The sequence below is a fragment of the Papaver somniferum genome, chromosome 1 (genome assembly GCF_003573695.1).
Source record: "Papaver somniferum cultivar HN1 chromosome 1, ASM357369v1, whole genome shotgun sequence".
Classification (NCBI taxonomy): Eukaryota; Viridiplantae; Streptophyta; class Magnoliopsida; order Ranunculales; family Papaveraceae; genus Papaver; species Papaver somniferum.
Genome location: NC_039358.1, coordinates 143,099,376 through 143,126,028, shown reverse-complemented (window position 1 = coordinate 143,126,028; position 26,653 = coordinate 143,099,376). Strand labels below are relative to the sequence as shown.

Sequence of the window (26,653 nt, the reverse complement as noted above, 5' to 3'; positions counted from 1 at the left end):
GGTTTTATTTATAAAAAAAATATCCCCAGGATTTTATTCTAGCAAATAGAGGAAGATGTGTGATAAATGGAGAAAGAAATTATTCCTGAGATATCTTTCATTAAAGAGAAGATCTCGTGGAGTTATAGAAGAATATTTTGAAAAGATGTTTGAGTAATGGGTTGTTGTGTATAAATAGGGTGCTAATAGGACCAAACAGGCATCCGGAGAGAGGAGAGTTTTGGAAGAGAAAAATAGTTGCGTTTAATTTTTCTTCATTTTCACCATTGTAAACACTTTTCGAGTAATAAAATAATCTTTTAAGAGTGTCTAAAACATGATGAGCTAGACCCCTACACTGGGTCGATGGAGGAATCCGAATTTCATACATGGGTAAATTTATTTTATTTTTCTATTTGACTTTTGCACTAACTAAAATAGAATTATGACTTGAATTAATTAGTTATCATTTTATTTGATGGGTCATACTTGCTTAGATGTTTGATGTCCCATGCTTATAATTTATAACTAATATTTTGAGAATCTACTTTGGCAAAAATAAGAGTCCATGTTATTTTATTTATTAAGCGATAATTATTGAGAATAAATAATTGATCCTTATGATATGAATTCGGTGGAATCCTAGTCCCAGTAACTCTCTCCTTTGTTTATTATTTTGATTAAATCTTTAAATTTAATCTTTACAAGTCTTAGAGTTCGAATCCTTATTTGCAACAACGATTAAAAATCACATCATTTTGGCGCCGCCGACGCGGATTTGTTTTTAATTTTTAGGTTTTTTTTTTTTTTTTTATTATGTACAGTATTTTCATTTTTTTTTAGATTTTTTTTTTCCTTTTTATGCGTTTCTTTTTGTATTTCTTTTCAGGGAATTTTTGAGGATGATGACTTCTTCTGAGGAGACGTCACCTAAGATGACGTTGGCGGAATATAAGCGTAGAAAGTCAAATTATCAGGAAACCTCGTCTGAGATGACGCTTGCAGAATATAAGCGTAGGCAACGGTATGGAGTTTTTGATCCACATTTGGTAAGTGAAGAATCTCCGCTAGAGATATATGAGAAGTATTATAAACACACACCGCCTAGTTTGGAACAAAGATTGAGAGTTCTTGAATGTCAAAGATTATATGCTGATGAGGATGAATCTTGTAGTGACTCTCTGTTCCAAACAGAACATATAGATGACCCTGTGGATGATTTGCCTAATTCCATAGATGAATCCATCTCACAAGATAATTCACCCAACTTAGAGGTTGTTTCTAGACCCCTAGACTTCCAAAAGTTGCCTAATTTAGGGTTAGAATTGCGTGCTTCTAAAGTGTTGTCGGATTACTTTGCATCTAAGTACCCAGAGGACTTGCCTATTCTTGATATTGTGCATGAACCAATTGATATTTCCCCAGTCTCAATAGTATCCCCATATTTTGTTCTATACTCACTTCCATGTGAAGTAAAAACTAGGTTTGGGGGTAATCCTATATTTCAGACAGTTTCAATGTCACCATTTTTTCATAGCATAATTGTGAAGCTGTCGTTTATAAATACTGTATTTTGGATTGATCCCCAAATTTTCAGGTTGTTAATTTTTGGGGATCCATTTATGTACATTCAAGTAGTTTTTTTTTTTATTTTTTTTTACTTTTTGCATTTCCCATCTTAATATTTGCGTTGGATGACTCAATTACATTGAGGACAATGTAATGTTTAAGTGTGGGGGAGAGGTTAACTTTTTACTTTATTTTTTCATGAAATTCCTTGCAAATCATGACCAGCTGTGTAGCGGGTCTCTTTCTCTTTATCTTATTATATGACCAACTGTGTAGCGGGTCTACAAAAAATAAAAAAATTATGATCATCTGTTTAGCGGGTCTAAAAAAAATAAAAATAAAAAATTATTATGATTGTTAGGGTTATGACCAGTTGTGTAGCGGGTCTTTTTCTTTTTTCTTGCATGTTATGACCAGCTGTTTAGCGGGTCTAAAAAAAAGTTGATATGACCAGCTATGTTGCGGGTCTCTTTCTCTCTATCTTATTATATGACCATCTGTGTAGCGGGTCAATTTTCTGTTTTGCTCGAGGACTAGCAGAATGTAAGTGTGGGGGAATTTGATGAGCACGCAAGTGTGACACATTTTCACCCATAACTACATTCGCTATGACTAATTTAATCACTAATAATATTGTTTTAAGTCTTTTCAAGGAAATAAGCTCTTTTGGAAAAATAGCTCCAAAAAGTGTTAAAGGCAACCATAGGGGCTGATAAAGGAACCTATCATTTCATATACGGGCACCCAACAAATGGATAGAGGCACCGTCTTCTTCTTCATTTGAAACAGATTCACATAATTTATGGGAGATCTCAAAGATTTAAGGAAAAGATATCTTCTTGCCTATTATACAGGAAGTTTTCATATCTTGAAGTTAAAAGAGATAATATATTGATAAGTTTGTTTTTATTGAAAAGGAGAAAGAAAATCTGCGGTTTTATTTATATATAAAAAAAAAATATCCCCAGGATTTAATTCTAGCAAATAGAGGAAGATGTGTGATAAATGGAGAAAGAAATTATTCCTGAGATATCTTTCACTAAAGAGAATATCTCGTGGAGTTATGGACGAATATTTTGAAAAGACGTTTGAGTAATGGGTTGTTGTGTATAAATAGGGTGCTAATATGACCAAACAGGCATCCGGAGAGAGGAGAGTTTTGGAAGAGCAAATTAGTTGAGTTTAATTTTTCTTCATTTTCACCATTGTAAACACTTTTCGAGTAATAAAATAATCTTTTAAGAGTGTCTAAAACATGATGAGCTAGACCCCTACTAGAGCTGGCAAACGGGCGGGACGGGTCTGGCTTGTGACCAACCCGCGGGTTACGGGTTAATACAATCCTGAGCTCGCGGGTTGAAATTCTTCACGCGTGGTCATTTATCCCACCCGCGCCTGTCCCAGGTAAAACTCGCGGGTTCACAGGTGCTCACGGGTTAACTGGTTTTTGTTGAGTCAACTCGCCAAAAACCGATTTCTGGGCTATTTCCGGCCACATTCAGGCCATCTCAATTTCACAAGCAAACTCTAAACTGGTCATTCGATTCCAAGCCATACCATTACTATTATTTCAATTTCACAAGCAAAACTGTTGAATACGAATACCTGGAACAAGTAAATCATGGATCTGAACTAAAAACTGAACAACATGACCAAATCAAACAGAACTTGTATATATAATCATCACCAATTACAATCATACAATAAACTAAAACATGTGAAATTCAAACAAATCCACCCAAATTACATCTCAAAACCTTAATCAAACCAACTAGAATCAGACCTAACTCCTAAGTCTGGATTTCTTTGAATTGTTTCCTTTCATTCCAATTGAAACAGGTGCAGGTGCACAACCAACAGTTGCAGAGACATTCTCGGAATCTACCATCTCAACATCATTATCCTCACCCTCACTACTCATAACATCATTATAATGTTCTTGCACACTTGACATCCTGGATAAAGACAAAATTATGCTAAACAAAATTACAAATACAACTGAAGAGCAACATTGTAAGTTTGTAACCAAATGACTTAAATCAGTTTGTTCATTCTAAATTACAATTTACCAACCAAAACCCTAGTGATTGCAAATAAACAAAAACCCAAACTCCATTCATGAAATTAAGCAAATAAATTGATAGAATTTCATCTAATAACCCAATAATATAACATCAAATTTCATCTTCTTACCTAGCCACAGTCCCTTCTTAATTTCATCAAATTAAGTACAAAACTAAACTCCAAACAATCAATTTTTACACCTGCAAATAATCTTTCTATCTATGCAAGTATGCAACTAAATCATAACAAATCATGATAAAAAGAAGAAGAACATCAATACCAATCAATTCATCCTATACAAATCAATTCATGCTATACAGATCAAGATCGAAGACCTAGAAAGCAGAAGGAGAAGACGAAAGAATTGTGTCTGTGAACTGAGGCTGCCGCTGCGGACGGAGAAGACGAAATAATTAGGGTATTTTCTGTTTTTATACCCATGGCAGGAGAGGAGACACGTATAGTAAATGGGAGGGACACGCGGCAGAAGTGAATGTGCGGGTTAACCCGTTGTTTTACGGTCCGGGCCGGGTTAACCCGTTTCTTGACGGGCCACCATTTCTCCAACCCGAACCCGGCTTGTTTAGAAACCAGCCGAGCCGGGTTTTCACGGGACGGGCACGGGTAAACCCGCGGGTTTCAGCTCGGTTGCCAGCTCTAACCCCTACACTGGGTCGACGGAGGAATCCGAATTTCATACATGGGTAAATTTATTTTATTTTTCTATTTGACTTTTGCACTACTAAAATAGAATTATGATTTGAATTAATTAGTTATCATTTTATTTGATGGGTCATGCTTGCTTAGATGTTTGATGTCCCATGCTTATAATTTATAACTAATATTTTGAGAATCTACTTTGGCAAAAATAAGAGTCCATGTTATTTTATTTATCAAGCGATAATTATTGAGAATAAATAATTGATCCTTATGATATGAATTCGGTGGAATCCTAGTCCGAGTAACTCTCGCCTTTGTTTATTATTTTGATTAAATCTTTAAATTTAATCTTTACAAGTCTTAGAGTTCGAATCCTTATTTGCAACAACGATTAAAAATCACATCAGTAGTACAGTGTAATGTTCGGTTTGCCCGCAATGTAACCGAACTTTAGGGTCTAGAAGTTCGGTTGCTTTGCAAACAATAACTAACCGAACTTTACGTGGAAATAAAATTTTACCAACTGTACATAGTTCGGTTGGTACGCAAAGTTCTTACCAACCAACTATCCAACCGAACTTTATGTTAAAAAAAATTATTCCAAGTGTAAGAAGTTCGGTTGGTTCGCAAACTTTTATCCAAAAGCGTACCTAACCGAACTCACCGATAAAAAAAAAACCAAAGTTACAGTGCTATATTCGGTTACCTAGTATAAAATGGTAGGTAACCGAACTTTGAACTTAATAATTTATTTGGGTACATCTTGTGTGTTCGGTTACATATCAAATTGCTCTACCAACCAAACTTAAAGTTCGGTGATATCCTTATTTTGCGAAGGAACCGAACTTATGGACTTGTGTTGTTCATATACAAGGAGTTCGGTTAAAAGTATTTTTTGCGAATCAACCGAACTCTGAGTTCGGTTAAGAAAAAATTAATTCGCGATAACCGAATTTTTTGCGACGAAACCGAACATTTTGCGACGTAACCGAACTAAAAGTTCGGTTGAGACTTGTTTTTTGCGACGTAACCGAACTTTTCTCTGAAAAAAACCTCCATTAAACCTCTCTGCAACTTCCATTTTCAACTCATTTTGATGATTACTTCTCATTTATTCAACCAAAAACGAATGACAAGTAATGGGTTTGTAAGAATATCTTTGTTAATGTTTTAAATTAAGCTATATATATAGAAGTGGTGGTGGGTGGTGGTGGTGGTAATCGGAGGTGGTGGTGGTAATCGGTGGTTGGTGGTGGTGATAATCGGAGGAGGTGGTGGTTATATATATAGGTAGTTATTAGGTTGGTTTAAAATTAAATTAGGTTAAGGATAGGTTAGTCATTTCAACACTTTAGGACACCCCATATAACTATAAAGAAGGTGGCCTAATAAAATCATGGCCCCTTAAAAAAAAACCATGATCCCTAAAAAATCATTCTTCATCACTTGAACTTTTTTCTCTCCATAACAAACTCCCTTGGTTACATCTTTTGTGCGTCATAACAAGCATTTAATGAGCCACATCTCTCGACTCTCTTTCTCTCCCTCTCTCCCTTTTCTCATCGGTTCAAAAACATAAAGGTTGTGTATCAAAGTGAAACGCTTAACAGAACTATCCTCATCTTCTGCTTTCACAAACTCCATGTGATGCCTGGTTCAATATATATCGCCATCCCCATTTCAGTACTACCAATCCATCATCACCACCCCTATAGAAAGAAAGAGAGTACTTTAATCATGAGTAACACAAGAGTGAAGGAAACGTCCAAGATGGAGAAAATTATCAAGTATAGTAAGAAATTGAAGAAGATGGTAACTTTTCCTAGTAGCGATCTATCTTCCACAGCTACCTCTTCTTGTTCTGGCATTGTTCACTGTTATGAGCTCTTCAGAAAATCAGTCCACAAACACAAGAAAATTAACCAGAAGAATGATAATCACAATGACCAAATCCTCGTTGCTTACCGTTGGTGCAAAAATGATCACTCCAACAATCTTCGAGATGCGGGAAAGGTGATCCAATCTCTACCGTTGATGAAAAATCTCCAAAGAATCGATCAAGAGAGGTGGGGGTACCTGCAAAAACACTCCGATGCTAAAATCAGCGTATGTTCTATGCAAGTGTATTATGGTGAAAAGAATAGAATTCTGTACCTTTTGATTTGAGATTTTGCCTCTATATATAGGCATAAAATAGATGTAGCTTTAGGGTTTTGATAGTTATCCAAATAACCTCCTCATCTGTATAAATCCCAAATAACAACCCGATTCACGATAAATTCTAATATTTATCATAATCTTCACTTATCCCAAATAATTATTATCTTGAATAATAATTATAACTACTTAAGATAAATATCCTCTTTTATCAGGATTTATCTTAAATAATATTTAATAATTATCTATAATAATTATTCCATGAAAATCTTAACCTCTTTTATTAAGATCTTTTAACCCATGGAGTTGTGGGTTTCCATAACAAACCCACTGGTTTCCATAACAAACCCACCGGTTTCCATGATAAACCAAATCCAGGCTTCCATAATAAGCCTTGTGGGTTTCCATAACAAACCCATCGGTTTCCATAATAAACCAGGCTTCCATAATAAGCCTTGTGGGTTTCCATAACAAACCCACCGGTTTCCATAATAAACCGGATTTAGGCTTCCATTATAAGCCTCATGTGATACGCACGTACGCTATTTTAATAGGGTACAAACATCGCCCCCTCTTAATTCTCAACTTGTTGATGGATTAAGAAAATCAAAAGAAGAACTAACCTTCGCGGCTCTCTATATGTTGTTTATCCGATAACCTTTCGTGGCCTTGGCCAGCTTGTTCTGCGGATTAAGAAAATCAAAAGAAGAACTAACCTTCGCGGCTTGTTCAAATTCGTCATATGATGTTTATTCGATAACCTTTCGTGGCCTTGGCCAGCTTGTTGTGTGGATTTTCCCCAAAGTTGGCTTAATAATTCGAAGCACCAAAAATGTACTCAATCATCTCATAAGCCATTGTTCTTTAATCACCAAACACGTTCAAAGTACCAACAACGTACTTAAAACTCCATATAGTATTACCCAAACGCCAAACATATCAACATGTTATGTTCTCTTGCTCTTCCATTAGCTAACATATGACCTAAGTGTTGGTCTTGTAAATCTTCTCTAGTCTCATATCCCACCCTTATGGTGAATGAAGCATTTCCTTGGTTTTTCTCTTTGATAGAAAAACGCTCAAATTTATCTCTTTAATAATTCAATTTCGACTTTGAGAACATACCTCACTTGAATGCAGGTTGCTCCCGTAATTTGCTAAGCACATTGGTTGCCCACTTGTTCCCGTACTGGCCTAGAAATTGCCGAGTCAATGCTCGTGTGTCCGTGAATAATATACGACAATCTCTGGTCTACGGGTTGACTGACTCTAGCTTTTCCTCGTACATTTCCTTTCTTTCGCTCCACCTCCTTTACTAAACGCTTTTCGTTTTATTTTTCTCTTTATTAGAAAGACATCACAGCTATTTCCTTGATAAGCAAAACACTTTGTTTTTCTCTTTATTAGAAAAACATTGTAAGCATTTCCTTAATAAACAAAACACTTTGTTTTTCTCTTTATTAGAAAAACATTGGAAGCATTTCCTCTGCATGTGTTCTTCAACATTTTTCCTTTGCTCCTTTCACTCCATTATAGCTTCAGCTTAATTATATTGTAATACTTTGTTTTCGCCTTTCTCTTTACTAGAAATACATCGCAACAATTTCTTTCATAACCAAAATACTTCGCCTTTGTCTTTCTCTTTTATAGAAAGACATTGCAAGTATTTCCTTCATAATTAAAATACTTCGCCTTTGATAACTAAAATATCTCTCCCTTGTCTTCCTCTTTATTAGAAAAACATTGCACGTATTTCTTTAATAAATACATGCAAAAAGTTCTCATTTGTGATTATAAATTCGCTTTTATAATGTAACAACTAGTGAGGACATACCTCCTCGGGCGTTCGTTCCTTCCATCTTATTCGCCCCCAGTACTTGCCACGATACTGAAAAAGATGTCTTCTATTATTCGACTTCTTTAAACAAGTTGGTTTTTATTGCATGTTAGGCGTCACTTTAGCCGCCCCCAATATCTGAAGAGATATTCTCTAATAGAAAAGACGCCCCCTTGTGAAGCAGGAACTAGATCTATTATATCCGATCCTCACTTGCTAGATGGATCTAGGCTTATGGTATCTTTTCCGTTGCCATCTTATTTCGGGGTTCATCGTGATTTTTCCTTTTAGAATCGCCTCGAAATGTTATCTTGGTGTGGCGTGTCCCTCGGTTCCGGACCCTTCCGCCACACATGAAAACTTTGATTTCTTTGCTTATCTTCAATTGATTATGTTGCTGACGAACCTCGAGCAATAAATCAAAAGAAATTTGAATTCGATCATATTGCTATGCACGAACCTCGAACTCGGTCATATTTCTGATTTCATCTTTTTTCCTTAACTACCAGCTGGCACAGTTGGTTAAGGTTGCAGGCATGGCAGCTTCGCTGGATGATGACCTGGTAGGACTATGCGCTGACGTGGCTTTGACGACTGTTCCATGATGGTGATGACGTGGTAGAATGGGCTGACGTGGCATCCATGCAAAAACCACAAGTTTTTGAAGTGGTAGTAGTCGATGATGTGGCACATAGATCAAACACCAAAAACGTGGCGCTTAGCATGGCCTCATGCTGTACTTTTAGCTCACTAAAGTCCCACATGCTATTTTTGTAAACTTTTGAACATTACATTGTTACTTTAAGCTGGCACCATGCTTACGGCAGAGACGGACCATTCTATGACCCATTGTTCATCTTCCCTTGTATAATGCTTGGCTCAATATGTAGGCTGTAGCATTTGGATTTCTCCGATTGTTTGCTTCCATAAGTACGTTTTGTACTCTATTCAAAAGCGTCACCGCCATAATATCCACGAATTTGAATTCGTATAAGATTTCAAAAACTCGACATCTTGTCAAACTCCTGCAGCTTCCCAAGTTCATATTCGTCCATAGTTGGCTTTATTCGGAATTCTAACAGTCATTTGGTGCTACAACCCCTCATAATGAGTTCATAAACCCAAATTACATAGCCCATCCAAAATATGCAGCCCGTACACGTTGGTTCATGAACTTAATTCGCGCCTTCACCTTTATTTGACGACCGGACTGAGATATCACTTGCGCCTGGCTTTTGAGGTCACGTGAAATGATGCCAGCTCTTCGCTGTGAGCAACACCGTTCGATTCTTCTCCTCCATAGGAACCAAATTACCGTTCTTAGTCACTGACCATCGTAGAAGAGTCCAGCTCCGCGAAAAATTATGGAGTCGATTCCTTGTGAAATTAAGAAACTAGTTCCTATTGATCTCAACTTTTGTTTTCCTATGATTACTCAAGCAGTTATTTTACGCCGTGTTCTCAGAGCTGGCAGAAGTTCGATCCCTGTAAGAGTTAAGAGTTTGCTTCTGCAGTCGTCGTTTCAGCCTTGCTAACTTCGTATGGTGAGTGTTGCTTTGCTCCTTTTCACTCCTAGACTTCTTTGAGTGACGATCATTGTTGCGATCGACCCTCTGCCTATGCTTCACATGATTTTTTCCTTCATGTCTATCCCTCTCGGATGCATAGTAGTGATCATTATTGATGTCATACCGACCATTATAACCATCATCACGGTGATCTCAGCTCTGGTATTCTTCCCTGACGTCCTCTTTTCTTCTTTCGTTTCTTTGGATATGTCGACGACGACGATCGTCATGAAATTCACTCCATCTGTGTGCATTGCCAAACTCTCGATGTCGGTATGATCTCTCTCTGCTGGAACGAGGGATAGCAACTTCTTCGATTTCCTTTCTTTTCTCTAACGCAACCTTAAGCCGTTTGTTCTCTCTTTCAAGATCTTACAAACGCTCCCTTACTGTTAGGTCGATAGGTGTTACGTGAGGTCTGCTAACCTGTGTAACCCGTGGGTCATCGACTCGATCAGCTGGTGGTATATTAACTTGCATAGCTGGTGAGACAGTAACCTGAGAAGCTGACCGAACGTTAGCTGGTTCTGCCGACAGATCGTCAACTCGAGAGCCTACTCCTATGTTAACGAGGTCGGCCTATCGTCGTTCATGGATGCTTGGATGTTGTTCTTGAAAACCTTCTCGATGATGGAAGCTTCGATTGATGGTTGGAGATGGTGACCTGCACATCGAGACGTTGTTCTCTTTGAACCTTGAAAAGATACCTCAAACCGAGATCGAGATACTGTTGCCAATGACGACATCGATGTTTCTCTTCCATCCCGTTCGTCGTAATCTCCTTGGACAACAACACTTCTCAACGTTCGAGGGTTTGCTTATTGATTCATTAAACTTCCGATGGGTACATCTACATCCATCTCAGGTTGATTTACTCCTGATGCATCCATACGCCTCTCTTTTCTTTTAACAACTTTGGCAGAACTTTTTGTGATTTTTTTGGATCTTCCCACAACTTTCTGAAAACGTTCAGAATCCTTCAACAACTTTCTGAAAGTGTTCAGAAGCTCCTGCAACTCTCTGAACTGTGTTCTGCAACTTTCTGCTACGTAGTTGGAACTTCCTGTAACTTTCTGGTACGTCGTTAGACTTCCTGCAACTTTCTGGAAATTCTGAAAAGGTTGTGAAACCTTCTGTGACCTCCGTAAAGGTTGTGAAACCTTCTGTAACTTCTGAAAAGGTTGTGAAACCTTCTGTAACTTTTTGTTCACAATGATTTTGAAACCCTAGTTTCGAAAATTGTTTGAGAATGGCTTCTATCAAATGGGGAGCACGATCTTTTCTTCGTATCCCCTTAGTCGGTGCCAAAAGATGTTGGTGCAAAAATGATCACTCCAACAATCTTCGAGATGCGGGAAAGGTGATCCAATCGCTACCGTTGATGAAAATCTCCAAAGAATTGATCAAAAGAGGTGGGGGTACCTGCAAAAACACTCTGATGCTAAAATCAGCGGATGTTCTATGCAAGTGTATTATGGTGAAAAGAATAGAATTCCGTACCTTTTGATTTGAGATTTTGCCTCTATGTATAGGCAGAAAATAGATGTAGCTTTAGGGTTTTGATAGTTATCCAAATAACCTCCTCATCTGTATAAATCCCAAATAACAACCCGATTCATGATAAGTTCTAATATTTATCATAATCTTCACTTATCCCAAATAATTATTATCTTGAATAATAATTATAACTACTTAAGATAAATATCCTCTTTTATCATGATTTATCTTAAATAATATTTAATAATTATCTATAATAATTATTCCATGAAAATCTTAACCTCTTTTATTAAGATCTTTTAACCCATGGAGTTGTGGGTTTCCATAACAAACCCACCGGTTTCCATGATAAACCAAATCCAGGCTTCCATAATAAGCCTTGTGGGTTTCCATAACAAACCCACCGGTTTCCATAATAAACCAAATCCAGGCTTCCATAGTAAGTCTTGTGGGTTTCCATAACAAACCCACCGGTTTCCATAATGAACCGACCGATTTCCATAATAAACTGGATTTAGGCTTCCATTATAAGCCTCATGTGATACGCACGTACGCCATTTTAATAGGGTACAAACACTTACCTTGTAGCAAGTAAGCATTTTAGTCGTAAGCCAAACTTTCTCATCTAAGGTAAAGAATATCTGCGCGTAGTTGGTTCTTGTTTGCTTTTAAAAAAAAAAGCTTGGTGTACTATCCTCTGTTTTATTGCGGTTAGCGATATCTCCATGTTCATGAATCATCATGTAATAAACATTAGTGGGAAAATACAAGATTAAAGTCCAAAATCAGTAACAATAATAGTTTTTGGTATTTTTATCTGCCTTATTGATCTGACTAATAGATGATTAATCACATGACATACATGATACCACCCTCGATATAAAAGTCACGATTATCCGATGGTAATGAAATGAAAATGAAATCGAACTATTACTGGATGTAAAAATAATTCACTGAATCATTAGCAATACATTTGAGATCTAATACACGGACTGTAAAGTGAAATTTAAAAGACAAAAACTTTTTAAGAAACAAGAACAAGAAACCAACAAACCCAACTCTTTAACAATTGTATGCGTACCAAAGAAGGAAAAAAAAACGCCAGTGACATTGGTGAACTTCACTGCTTGAAGAAGGCCATAAGAGGATCATAGACCAATTCTTTCGCGTTAACACCCATGACAAAGTCCGCATGAGCATAATTGTCTTGATATTGTGCAACCAACTTATCTTGGTTGTGATCTTTAAGGTTGGCCAGTAAGAGCTGCACATCATTAACATCAGAAAGCGCGTCCGCCCCTCCATAACTCAGGAATAAGGGAAGGTCATTTGGAATGCTTGTCATGTCGTATACTGGAGGTGTAGATTGTCCATAGTGCTTCTTGTTCTCTTCATCATCACCATAATCATACATTCTTATTGTACCTTCTCTAATCACTATTTAAGACAGTTAAACCGATAAGCTTAAATGAGAATTTGTGAATATGCACAAGTGTTAATTACGAGTGATTGTTGAATATTTGTGATTAAAGTCGAGTGTCGTTATAACATTGTTAAGGTACGAACAAATCGAAAACTCACTCTGCGCCAAGTGAATCATGTTCTTTGTTGCCGTAGACTGAGGTTCATTTTCAAGGAAGACGTCAATAGTCGAAGAGTTGAGGCAGCAGTTCTTGCCTTCAGTTAGATATTGTATATAGAGTCGGTAAGATGGAGAAACAAAAATCTCATTTAAAGTGATTAACAAGATTGGAGCAAATCTACATTTATATTACCAGTAAAAGTGGTCATTAAGTCATAGCAATTGATACTCGGATCCTTGCAGTAAGCTTTTAGAAGATCCTTTACTGCCTTGCTGTACATCAAAAGATTGTCGACCTTACAAAACTAATCAGAAATTTCTCTATGGTACAAGAACAGAGAGGATTTTTACCTATTTGGATCGAACTCGTCATAACCCGCCTTATAGAGATTCTGCTGGAGGATAGTCTGAGCTCAGTTGAAGCTAATACAAACTAAATTAAACAATTAGGAGTTTTAAATTTGGTTTTTTACTTCAGCCACGGAGTGCTTAGCGGCAGTTTGAGCAAGGAGTGATGTCATCTGACCAACATAAGCGATTGGACTAAGGCATCTGAACTCAACATATTCAATAGCTTCTGTTGGGAGACAGAAGCTAAAGCAACCAAGGTTCCCTGGACATAAAGAAAATGCAACCTTAGTGGCTTAGCATATGAAGGAACCCGAGGCATAAAATTACAGGTACTCACCAGAGAATGCCCAACATAATGGATTTTCTGGTTCGTTTGATCATGCACGTACTGGAAGGTTGCAGGGAGTTCGTACTGCACTAACTGATCCCATGTCCAGTCCCAATAAGGCTACACAAAATGAATAACTAATTAATCTACTGCCATTTTCCCATGGTACACAAAATCTGATGAACATTTTTACTAAGATGAATACCGAATCATCTGGACTGAGCGATGTGTGTCCACGGCTAAATTTTGTGCCGCGGGTGTTGGCAATCCAAACATCATATCCATTATCTGTTAAAATGTATGCTAGAGATTGATCCGGAGTATTAAGTAGCCATGTTATACCATCCTGCCAAGCCAAATAAGTCAAAATTATATACAGTACATTATTACTATTCCTGAATCAATTTGGAAACTAGGATAGGACTAAGAATTCTAAGAAGTTATCCGTTGACGTATTTATACAAAAGAGATGCAAGTTTAGTAGTCTTCATACTCACCATAAGTAATCCCGGCTATGCAAGTTTATTGGGTAATAACAATTAAAACTGAAAAAATCAAATAACTAATCAATAAAAGAGGCACTTATCTGATTTTCGTGTGTTCTCCTTAGTCAACTGTTAATGTCTTGAATATCCTGCTAAACACCATGGAAACAAGAAAAACGGTAATGGTAGATTGAGGCGCATGTTCAACATACTGTCCTTAAGACAAGAATGCCCGGCTACACTCTGAAAAAGATGATGTTATAGCCCTACGGGTACATCTGCCTCCAAGATACAACAATCTTAACAAGCTTGAATAGCACATTCAAACTTGTCCTTCTAGAACTTGGCAGCGGAAAACTCACGAATCGTTAGCACTTAGAACCCTCGTATCAAACATCGAAAAAACGAAGAAGAAGTACTAAAAATCTTAGGGGATATAAGAGAGGTTTTTCTATATATATATACAATAAAAAAAAATTCTTCATATATATAAAACCCTAACCCGATAAAATTTGGAAGGTGTTTTTATTTTTGGAAAAACCTTTTTATTAGTAATTTTTATTCACATAAAACTGTATTTTTTCCAACAATCCCCCACAAGAATAAAAATACGATAAAACACGGAAAACAAGAAATATCATGAATAGGCATAGGTGTCCATAAGGTCTTGAACCTTTGCTTAGTGAGAGGTTACCTGAACTACTTATTAGCCAGTGTCCATTAGGTCTTGAACTGTCTAACATTTGGTGTAACTCGCGATAACAACCACACATGATATCTCCACGGTTGCTGCCAAGCTCCGCCGTTGTGTCCATTTTGGCCCTGGACGTCTTGTTTCTCAGAATGCTCTAGAGAATCAGCTCATATTCTCATAGAAAGCGACCCACTTCCTCATTCAGATAGGTGAGTTCCATTAAGAGTGTTCACTGCTACACCCCACTTCAATCTTAAATTGAAACTATGGAACTCATTAAGACTTATTAAAGTCACCCTTCACATGCAGTCACACTATCACATCTACACCATAGGGAAGGGACAGAGAGAATATAATCCTCTGATAGTGTTTACCTTTACCTACCATAAATTAGTTGTCTCATTCGAAACCTTGATCTTGGGATCTCCAGTCAGCAAGGTTGAGTATCCTTCATGGCAAGTTTATTTTATATGAGCTTAAGTCCCATTCCCCCTCGATGTATAATTACGAACTATCTCTTTAGAAAATCCTTTCGTCAAAGGACCACTAATTTTTCTGTTGACTTCCCTAAGTCTGTGAGGTTCTCTTTTGACTTTACATGTCTACTGAGACCTCTTTTTGACTTCACGAATCAACTAAAATTACTTCATTAAAGAGTATAGTTATCTTACCGAATTAGCCTTCTCCGAGTATGTCTAGACTTTGTCATTGCTCATTTACTTTAGACTCACATAGTCAATTGAGTTTCTGCAATGATGGCCACAGGCTTCGGTCACAGAGGAATATCTTCTAAGAAGCATCTTAGTAATCATTCGTCTTCCTCTTATGCTTGAATTAAAGCACACGAACTTTGATTTCTTCAATATACAAGTTCATCTTGTCTGTTTTAAGGACTTCCTTAGACAGACACTCCTTAAGAGGATACACACATAGGCTAAGATTTATCCATAGCCTGAAACAACAACATCTCTTAAGGTCAGTACAATATGTATTACATACACAATTTAAGATGTACCTCAAGTATCACAAATATCTAATCAGATCATCCAGTAATTCTCTTGAGATACATGGGTATTTGTATACATCTGATATACTGCACATTTACAACACACATTAAACGCATCGAGTTTGACAAAAACCATTTCCTTCAGAATTTCTTCTGGATCCTTTCGATCATTTAGATCATATCAGCCATCTTGGTCTTTCAGTCAAATCATAAACATATCACATATTTCATAGGTGGTTGTAAAGCATATATCACATAATTGAAATTAATTATGTACCTCATGCATTCCAATCTCTGGTCTTCTAATCAGAGCATCCCTGTGTTTTCCCAGATTAAACGCGGATATGCACATCTATTTTGCAACACGTACTAAACACGTTAGACAGAAAATAAAAAAAATAAAAAAATATATGGTTACCTACTGATCCTTTAGACCATGTCAACCGCATATTAGTTTCCTGTCAAATCTGAAGTGGTCCATAATCACGTGTCTTTCGTATATTCTTCAAGGTTGTTTAATGCATTCATCATATACCTATCATCCTTGATGGATTGCAAGATCACATTTCTTATCCCCCACATTTAAATACTTCTCTTAAGAATTATTTAAAACTTAGCTCTTGGTTTGAGCAAGTGCAAACCGACATCAAGTACAAGAATTAAGCATGAATATGTGATGCTCTTCCCCTGAAGCGAGCTCCACTATACCTTTGCATGCTTATTCAAAAGAATTGGTAAATTAACTTTCTCATACCGACGAGTACCGTTGTACCTTCGCATGATTTTATTGATGGAGAACACACTTTGATTCACACAATCTAGTGATTCCAGTTCCCGCATACATCGCTTCGTCTTTGCACGTAAAACAGATGTGAAAGTTGTAACAGACCAATAAATTCGATGTAATATATCGAACTCCTAGACTCTCATCAAGCAAGTCACCAAGCTACGTTCGTTCTGGATGGCTGCTACGTGCAGCGATAGTATAATAAACACATGCAGCACAGTGAACGTAGAATATAGTCAGACAGAAAAGCCTGCCGCACCTCACCCAAAAGTAGTTGAACTTGATGTTTTTCTCCATTGCGGAAAGCAAAGAACACACTCTACGAAGACGCCAGAGACGAAGCATGATGCTCCACGCAATTTCCCAATGGTTGTCAACGAATACGTAAGATTTTCTGTCGCGTAGCCAATGAAGAAGGTGATGAAGATATCTATCAAGAAGATTCCATCGATGACAATATACGCGATCTCCAGTCCTCGAACTGGTTTGAAAAGAAAACCATATTGGAAATGAGCCATCAGTGCGGTGTATACGACTAGCAGAAGGATAAAGTTCTGCCAGATTTTGTAACTTCGATCATCAGGTGAAATTACTGATCGCTTCATGACTCTAGGGTAACTCCTCCTAGCACCACCAACTAATCCAGAATGGCTGCTTCCATGGTTGGAAAAAAAAACATTAACTTATTCAATGTCCTTCTCGAGCTCAAATCCACCACCATCTTTTAATCAGTAGCATACCTTCTCCCACTCTCAGCATCTTCATGACACTGCCAAGTTTCAAACTCGATGTACACTGCCTTCAACAGCAATCAATCCATTCCCAGGCATCGTGAGTAGCATCACTGATCAAACTAGCATCATCACTGCCAACTCCATTGGTAATGGCAGCAGCACCTTGATCTTCTCCGTCACAGCTCCATTAACACCAGGAGTATTGCATCTCTATATCAATAATGGCATAGACCAAGTCAGCTTTATCTCCTCACTGTCATTGTTCTGTTTTGCTCGTTCAACTCCTAAACATCACCGCTATTAGAATCGCTAGCAGTTATCGTCTACTGCAATAAATGGCTCGAGCAGAAGCCAACAACTTCATTCTTTCGATCAGTCACCGTTAAACCTTCTCGATACTCTGCTCGACTTCTATCTAAGCCATCTGTGATTCAATAATTGGAAGACGCACTGCAACAAGTTCAGAAAACATCTCAAGAATCTCTTGTGCATCCATCATGTTCTCCTCCCGAATGATATGCTCGACCCGATGATGAAAGTGCAAACTTCCACTTAGCGAATTCCTCGACAGGAAACTGCAGTTTCTTCTGTATGCGAGGACCACATAGGCTTCAAATATCTAGAGTTGTCCGTAATCTTATGGGACATGGTATAACGCTTACTCCAAGATTCTCTCTTGAGGTAATCTTTGATTACCCAAATTTCAAAACCGATGACAGGATTACCTAAAAGCACGCATAGACACCCATCCAACACACCAATATGCCGATATGTATAGTTAACGACTTCAGAATCGTCTGGTTGTAGGATTTCTCTGGTAATCTCATCTGTTATATCCAATGCAACTAATACTTCGGGTGTAACTACTACTTTGGAGGTAGAAGATGACCGACCTGATTTGGACAACGCAAACGAATGAAGAGCCCCATTACAAAATACCCCGTACTCTTGTGATTTAAAACTACACATAATATAAGGTATATTTCGAATTCGTTTCCATGCATTCGATCTAAGTGAATAAACGACAACTTCAGACTGGTTGAAGTTTGAATAGCTCTTAATTCATACTAAGTTGTATTCATCACACTTCGAGTTATAACCGAACGGACCCATGTCTGGTCGATAGGTAACCAAGATTCGGCTTACGAGACATATCATCAAATTCAGGTGGTGGTCTTGCCAACAGTTTGTATTCAACCCATTACATGAACCCACAAAAGAACTTTCAGCATTCACCAGCTGTTTTCTAGCGGGCGAAGATTCTATCTTTTGAATCGGCACTTGATTAATACCATCACCATCAAGTAATGGTGATGTAAACGAATCATCATCTAAAGTGTTATATACTTCGTTGGCACCCTTTGGTGGCAGGATTCCAAAGATAAAAGAAATCCCTTTCCTGATTCCATAAGCGTAAGCAAAGTATGCCATTACAAGAACCAACCAAATCAACCAAACAGTATACATATGTGGATTTCACTGGTAGCCTTGCGAGGATCTCAGGATAGAGATCTTGCGGAATGCTTGACATTGATCCTTTTCTCCGTTGGAGTTATAGAGCGAGCATAAACCCAGGGTTTGCATCCGGAGGTCGGATTTATACACCTCTGTGGTTGCATCTACAACGATCTTTGAACCACCAAACGATTCTGTAACACCTAGTCGCGGACGCTTCAACATCCACAATAAGCACATGGTCCAACAACTTTACTGGCGTGATTTATAACGAGTATTATCAGATTGACCCGCCGAAATTAGAGGATATACAAGATATCCCATATAGGCCCCTGATTAAAGCACATATTAACCAGTTAGGTTCATCACGATCACATGTAGACTTAAAAAAGAAAACCAGTCGATGTGTATAGTACGAGAGCTACTGATCAAACCCAATTCGATTCTTTCTTAATTGCTATTCTAATATATATAAATCTTGTCTTAAGATTATTGGGTAATAACAATTAAAACTGAAAAAATCAAATAACTAATCAATAAAAGAGGCACTTATCTGATTTTCGTGTGTTCTCCTTAGTCAACTGTTAATGTCTTGAATATCCTGCTAAACACCATGGAAACAAGAAAAACGGTAATGGTAGATTGAGGCGCATGTTCAACATACTGTCCTTAAGACAAGAATGCCCGGCTACACTCTGAAAAAGATGATGCTATAGCCCTACGGGTACATATGCCTCCAAGATACAACAATCTTAACAAGCTTGAATAGCACATTCAAACTTGTCCTTCTAGAACTTGGCAGCGGAAAACTCACGAATCGTTAGCACTTAGAACCCTCGTATCAAACATCGAAAAAACGAAGAAGAAGTACTAAAAATCTTAGGGGATATAAGAGAGGTTTTTCTATATATATATACAATAAAAAAAATTCTTCATATATATAAAACCCTAACCCGATAAAATTTGGAAGGTGTTTTTATTTTTGGAAAAACCTTTTTATTAGTAATTTTTATTCACATAAAACTGTATTTTTTCCAACAGTCTTCATACTCACCATAAGTAATCCATGTTGTAACAGAACGGGTGGTCTGACCCTTGATGTCTCGCCAGATTTTCGTACTGGAATTCTTTGCATGCTAAGGATATAACCATCTTGAGTCGTTACCTGAGATCGATCATCAGAACAACATGGAACGTAAGCCTGCAATTAACACATTCATGTAAAAGAAATGCAAATTAAGAAGGTTCGGTTCAGTTCAGCACAGTACAGTATGCTCTTCACAAGCATAACCAAATATTTCCACCCTCAATTTGCATATACCATCATCAGCATCAGGGACCATTCGAGACATTGTCACGTGATCTTTTCGTGAAAAAGGATTAGTCCTGGACCCTAGAGCTGACCCGTACATTGAAATGACTAAAACAACACATAGGAGAAGAATGTTGGCCATGTTGTGCTGTTCTCTTCTGTAACAACTCCTCATTAACCGTCTCAATATAAAGAAGGCGATTGCGAAGATACAAAATCAAGCATTTTTCATATCTCATAATTTACATAAACAATTCTAAATTTCATCGGGGGAGCCAATATTTTAACAGGAATTCATATTCTGGTTTTTAAACCCAAGTGACATCTTGAATTGTTTGTACATTGTTATGTCTGGTTCTTTTGTCTTGTGAGAAAGCATGCGAGAATGCAATTTTAAAATCTTGCATTAGAGAAACAAGACGCATTTCTTCATTTGTTTATATAAACAATGTAAACGTCCCGGAAAGAGATCCTAAGTTTGTACTGTTTTGATCTAAAGATAAAATCACCACCACAATTCGCGTCAAAAAAGATGCACATACAAAAACAAAGCTAGTTTTTTTTTCCCCTTCTTTCCCTGAAGCATGAAAATATTATTACTATTAAGCGGCAATTTCACGAGGGTGGGTGATATCCATAGTCATCCATTACAATTTGATTGATGCATGACGGGATGGTATGGTCCCAGGATAAAATTGTAGGGTTCTCTAATTGGTTGTTGTCCACCGCCAGGTTGGCCAGTTCGTCCGCCGCCTGATTGCTTTCCCTGTAGTTGTGGTTGACAGTGCAGTATGGGATCTGCCTCATGTTTTGTTTGGTTTCAGAAATCATTCCTGATATGTACCAAGGCGGAGTGGCATCCGAAATTAGGAATCAAAGCAGGTTTTCCGAGTCAGTTTCGAATTGAACCTTTGGCCAAATTCATTCTTTTGTCGTTCTGGACGCAATGAGCATTGCCCAAGACTCGGTTGTGAGAGCGGTTGTGATTCGTAGTGGCTGTGCTACGGCTACCAAGGTGTTGGCAAAAGCATCCCTGCAAATGAAACCTGCTCCAGCTATTCCCTGGTGTCCGTGTGCTGCTTCATCTATGTTGATCTTGATCTAGTCTATATTAGGTTTCAACCTATTAAGATTAATGCAGATGCTGGTGTTTCATTTCTTGTGTTTGCGGGAGCTGGTGTTCCACGTAGCACATGAGGGAGGTTCTCTTGTGCCCAAGAGAACTCTTGTTGAAGACTGAGAGATATTTGAGTAATGTTACTTGGATTCGGTTGCCTTTGTCGATAAATGTAAGTATTCCTAGATATCCATAAAGAACAAAAAAGGAAACAAAAGGTTGTTTTGACAGAAGGATGAGTTTTCAATTGTAATAGTTATGTCATTGTCATCTGTGGGTTTGGAAAGTTTGGAAGATTTTGGTATGTAGCTAAATGAGTAGGGAGTCTTGTGAGGAGAATGTTCCATGTAGCCACAGCTACGTGACAATGGAGGAGAATGCGACCAGCAGATTCCGTATCAGAGTTGCAATGTGGACAGAAGTTGGTATCAGTGAGGTGGATATGGTTTAGAATGGCGAAGGTCGGGAGGCCTTTGTTGATTGTTTTCCACAAGAAAAGCTGTAATTTTGGAGGACATGGGAGTGTCCATATAAAATTAGTTGGTGGCAGAGGTTTTTGGTGGGAATGATCCGATGATCTGGTTAAGCAGTGATATCCAGATGATGTGGTGTACTTTCCATATTTGGAGAAAGGCCAGATAATTTTACCAGAGGGGTTGTTTTGGAGTAAGTGGATATTCGTTGAATTATGTGGGGTAGCAGGAGATTTAGTTTATCGTGATTCCAGATGTGAGTGAGAGGATCAATGAGGTCAGCAATTATCTGGATTGGGTAACAGCTCGTCGTGTCTAGGGTGTTATCGAATTGCGGGATCCAGTTTTCTTGAATAGGGGTTGTTAATCCATCTCTGATTTTGTGGAAAATATATTATTTGAATTTTGGAATGAGGGACGCTAATTGCCTCCATTGGAGACTAACTGAAGATGAAGTAGTTGTAGCCCCTGAAAATATAGGTTTGCTTAAGATATTTTTCGTTGCAGAGGCTAGCATAGATTAAATCCAGTTTTTCATGGATGTTCCAGATTCGCTTCATGATTAGCACTTTATTATGATCACTGCTTCTTCGAATTCCCAGACCGCCTTCTGATTTGGTCATAGTCAGCTTATCATATCCCAGTGGGTAAAGCTTCCCATCTGAGAAATCATGTCTCCAAAAAAGGTTTCGAGTGATACGATCTATTTTCCTATTCACATTGATAGGAAAAAGTTGTGCTTGCATGATGTGGTTTGATGTAGGGGTTAGGGAAGATTTTATGAGAGCTAGTCTTCCTGTAGGTGTCATACATTTCGCTATCTAGCCCTTTTCCTTGCGCACCAACCGATTTAACAAAGGTTCAAAAATGTGGCGAGAGGATATTCCATTCTTGAATTGAATTCCTAAGTAGATCGCAGGTGTCAAGGTTGTGGGCATATTGAAAGCTTCACGAATCTCAAGTATTTTTTTTGTTGGTTGAGTTTTGGATGATGTATGATAGTGGACTTTGAAATCTTAATCTACTGACTTGCTGATGTGATGTATGCTTGGAGGAGGCGCTTGAGTTGATTCATGCCTTCCTTTGAGGACTTGTATGTGATGAGGAGATCGTCCACATACACAAGATGGATAACTGATGAGGCTTTTTGTGAAATTCCCAGTCCCTCCACAGCTTTTTGGGCCTCCAGAATTCCCAAGTTAGTTGAAAGAATTTCCGCACGTATAATAAACACATATAAAGAGAGAGAATACCCTTGTATTATTCATATAATTGGAGTGATATATCCATGTGGTGTGCCGTTGATGTTGATCGAATATGTGACAGTTGATATACGAAGCATGATGTATTCTATGAAAGTTGGTCGGAAACCTAATTTGGTGAAGGCTTTTCTAACGAAACCCCGGTCTAGACCATCATAGACTTTTTGGATATCTAATTAAGTGCTATTTTGGGGTCCTTAGTGTTGGTTGAGGTTTTAATATGATGGAAAACTCTCCAGCAATTGCAATGTTATCATGCATAGATCTTTGGGGTACAAAAGCGTTTTGATAAGGGCTTACTAGGAATGAGAGCAAGGGGCGTGTGCAGTTGACCAAGATTTTTGAGATGACTTTGTAGGTCACATTGCCGAGTCCTATCGTCCTAAAGAAAAAGAAAACAAATTGAAATCTACTTTGGTAATCAAATACTTACCAGAGATATTATAGAAATATATTTGTAACAAGTACTGCGAGTCTTTGAGCAGTGGAAAAAATGGTAAAATTCGAACAAAAAAAAAAAGAGGAAGCAAATGTATGTTATTATGAAACCATATCGATTGGGTGAGAAACACGAAGTCGAAGTAGCTAAATCTTCAGAAAGAATAACGTTCGGACGTCTTAGCATCTCAGACTACAGTCTCCAACGTCTCATAAGCTAAGAAATTTTACTGGGTCTCTATGGGCTTGTTTTCGAACTAGTTGAGTCGTCGTATAACTTTTTTCCTTAATGCAAAGAAGAAATTTATGAGATTTTGGAGATCATTACCGCATTTCTGTCAGCTTGTAAAGCAGCAATAATGAAATTTGGAGGACATGACATCCAGTCTTTAGAGATTTTGAAAAAATCTAACATGTTTAGCCAGCTTATCAGCTTGTTTATTAAATTTCCTATTTGTAAATTTGCAACTGTATAGAGGATAATTGCAAAATAACTATATAATATCTAAAATAAGAGGTTGATTCTCCTAACTAACTTGTTGATAGTCTCCATTAGCCACTGCAGCTATTATTTCTGCATTGGAGTTAATTTTTTCTGTCCAATGTATAACCTGAGTCAACCCTTCTGTTTATGCTTGTTACACATTTAAGTGTCCATGTGCATAAGTGCTTCGTCCTGGTTCAAAATTACATGCATAGTTATACAATATTAGTGCTAGACCAGTGTGATTGACTGACAATATGCATCACAACAAATAGAAAAAATAGACGGATTAGGAGGTATCCAACAAGACTGAGGCTCAGAGCTCATACTAGTATTTTCAGTGATAGCATGAGTTCTTATCATACCTTTTCCTGTCATGTTGTTGAGATATTGTATGCCTCTTATAACTTCAATCGAATTTAGTTTTAAACCCTAAAATATACATTTGCATCTTGATTTCCATATTTTCCAGCTTGCATTAGCCATTTTAACTATCCAGCCATCATCTAATCTGCTGAAATGATTATTAAACCAATTCATGATCTAGTCTTTAATATAAGTATCAGCTACTTCCGTGTTTCTTCTTGCTCCAGGAGTGGAAGTCCATACATCCCTAATAAAAGATCAGTCCCATAGAATATGCTTGGTAGCTTCTACAACCTGATGACACATGTTGCAGTGCTCTTTCCATAGTGCATGATTCTAGCCATTATTTCATTAGAAAGTATAATGTCATTCATACTTTTTATAGAAAAGTCTTTATCTTGGAAGTATGTTTAAGCCCCATAATTTCTTCCAGTTTTTCGCCATGTGTGCATCATAATTGTTATTGTTGTTATGCTTGAGATCAACCAACTTATAATATGCAGATTTAACGCTTAATTGACTGTTTCGAGTAAAGATCCATGCAATCATACTGAAGAAGTAGCTGGTATTTTCATGGTTAAGATTTTGCTTACATCCCCAGTTGAGAAAACTTGTTGGATGATTGAGTGCTTCGATGAACGACTGTCTTGATCAATGAGATCTGCCACATTTTTGTAAGCAAGCTCAAAAGATGAAATCGATACTACTGGTGATTGTTTCCCCCAAATCCAGTTATCTTTCCACCAGAGATTGTTCTTACCATCACCTAATAACCATAAACTATATCGATCATGTACAAATTACACACCACTATAGATACTTTGTGAAACAGCGGGGGTCTAACAATCACACCCAAAATTTCGCTTAGCAATCTGTATGGACTAACTCCAATATATTTTCAAGAGAATCAACTAGACAGTCAGACTCAATCTTGAGAAAAGTATATCCAAGAGTTATATTTTTATTTCTCAATTCAATATGCAATCAAACAAATAGAAACATGCGAGCCCGATTGAATATAAGAAATAACTTGGACAGTATCAAAAACCAATATCCAAGTGTCAATCAATATAATCAATAACCAAAGGTTGGACAATTGATTGAACTTACGCACAACCTGTGATATTTCAATTATATAAACAAATATAATGCGGAAAAGAAATAACACAGACACCAGAAATTTTGTTAACGAGGAAACCGCAAATGCAGAAAAACCCCGGACCTAGTCCAGATTTCAACACCACACTGTATTAAGCCGCTACAAACACTAGCCTACTCCAAGTTAACTTCAGACTGGAATGTAGTTGACCCCTAACCAATCTCACACTGATCAAGGTACAGTCGTGTTCCTTACGCCTCTAAAACCACGCCGGATTCTGCGCACTTGATTCCCTTAGCTGATCTCACCCACAACTAAGAGTTGCTATGACCCAAAGTCGAATACTTGATAAACCAATCTGTCTCACACAGCAAAGTATATTGAATATATAAATTTGTCTTCCACAGATACACCTATGAGTTTTGTTCCGTCTTTTGATAAATCAAGGTGAACAGGAACCAATTGATACACCAGACTTATATTCCCGAAGAACAGCCTACTAATATCAATCACCTCATAATAATCTAATCATATGGTAGCGAAACAAGATATTGTGGAATCACAAACGATAAGACGAAGATGTTTGTGACTACTTTTTATCTTGCCTATCGGAGATTAAATCTCGAGCAAATCTTAGAGAATATAGTACTTAATCACGATAGAAAATAACAAGATTAGAACACGCAACTACAGAGAAAATAGTTGGGTCTGGCTTCACAATCCCAATGAAGTCTTCAAGTCGTTAACCTACAGGGTTTTGGAAAAACTTAAGGTTAAAGGAGAATCGACTCTAGTCGCAACTAGTATCACAAAGGAGGTGTGGGGATTAGGTTTCCCAGTTGCTAGAGTTCTCCGTTATATAGTCTTCAAATTAGGGTTTGCAATCAATGCTACCTTGGTAACAAAGCATTCAATATTCACCTTTAGATGAAAACCTGATTAGACTCAAGCTAATATCTTTCAACTGTTAGATCGAACTTAGCTTGTTACACACAAATGAAAAGTGACTTCATTTAGATATGAGTAACCGTACCTAAACGTGTGCACCTTGTTGGATCAATAATATTTAACCGAAGTTAGCCATATGAACACTTTCATATCAACCAAATTCATCTTAACCATAACTAGTTCAAATGAAACTAGTTCTAGAGTTGTTCAATTGTTTATATTCTCATAAAAGTATACAAGACACAATTGAAGCAAAATCGATTTTGATTCACTCGAATCAATTCATGAACATTATATCCACGGTTTGCAAAAGATTACATTCCTTATTATATAAATATATTAGTTCATGAACAAACCGATTTTAGAACATAACCTACTCAAGTATGCAAATGGGTACGCAT

General features: G+C 37.5%; 1 pseudogene; it reads right to left on the bottom strand.

Annotated features, from left to right (window-relative positions):
• Positions 1-12,451: 12,451 nt before the first annotated feature.
• Positions 12,452-20,207, bottom strand: LOC113351692 (annotated as a pseudogene).
• Positions 20,208-26,653: the final 6,446 nt, after the last annotated feature.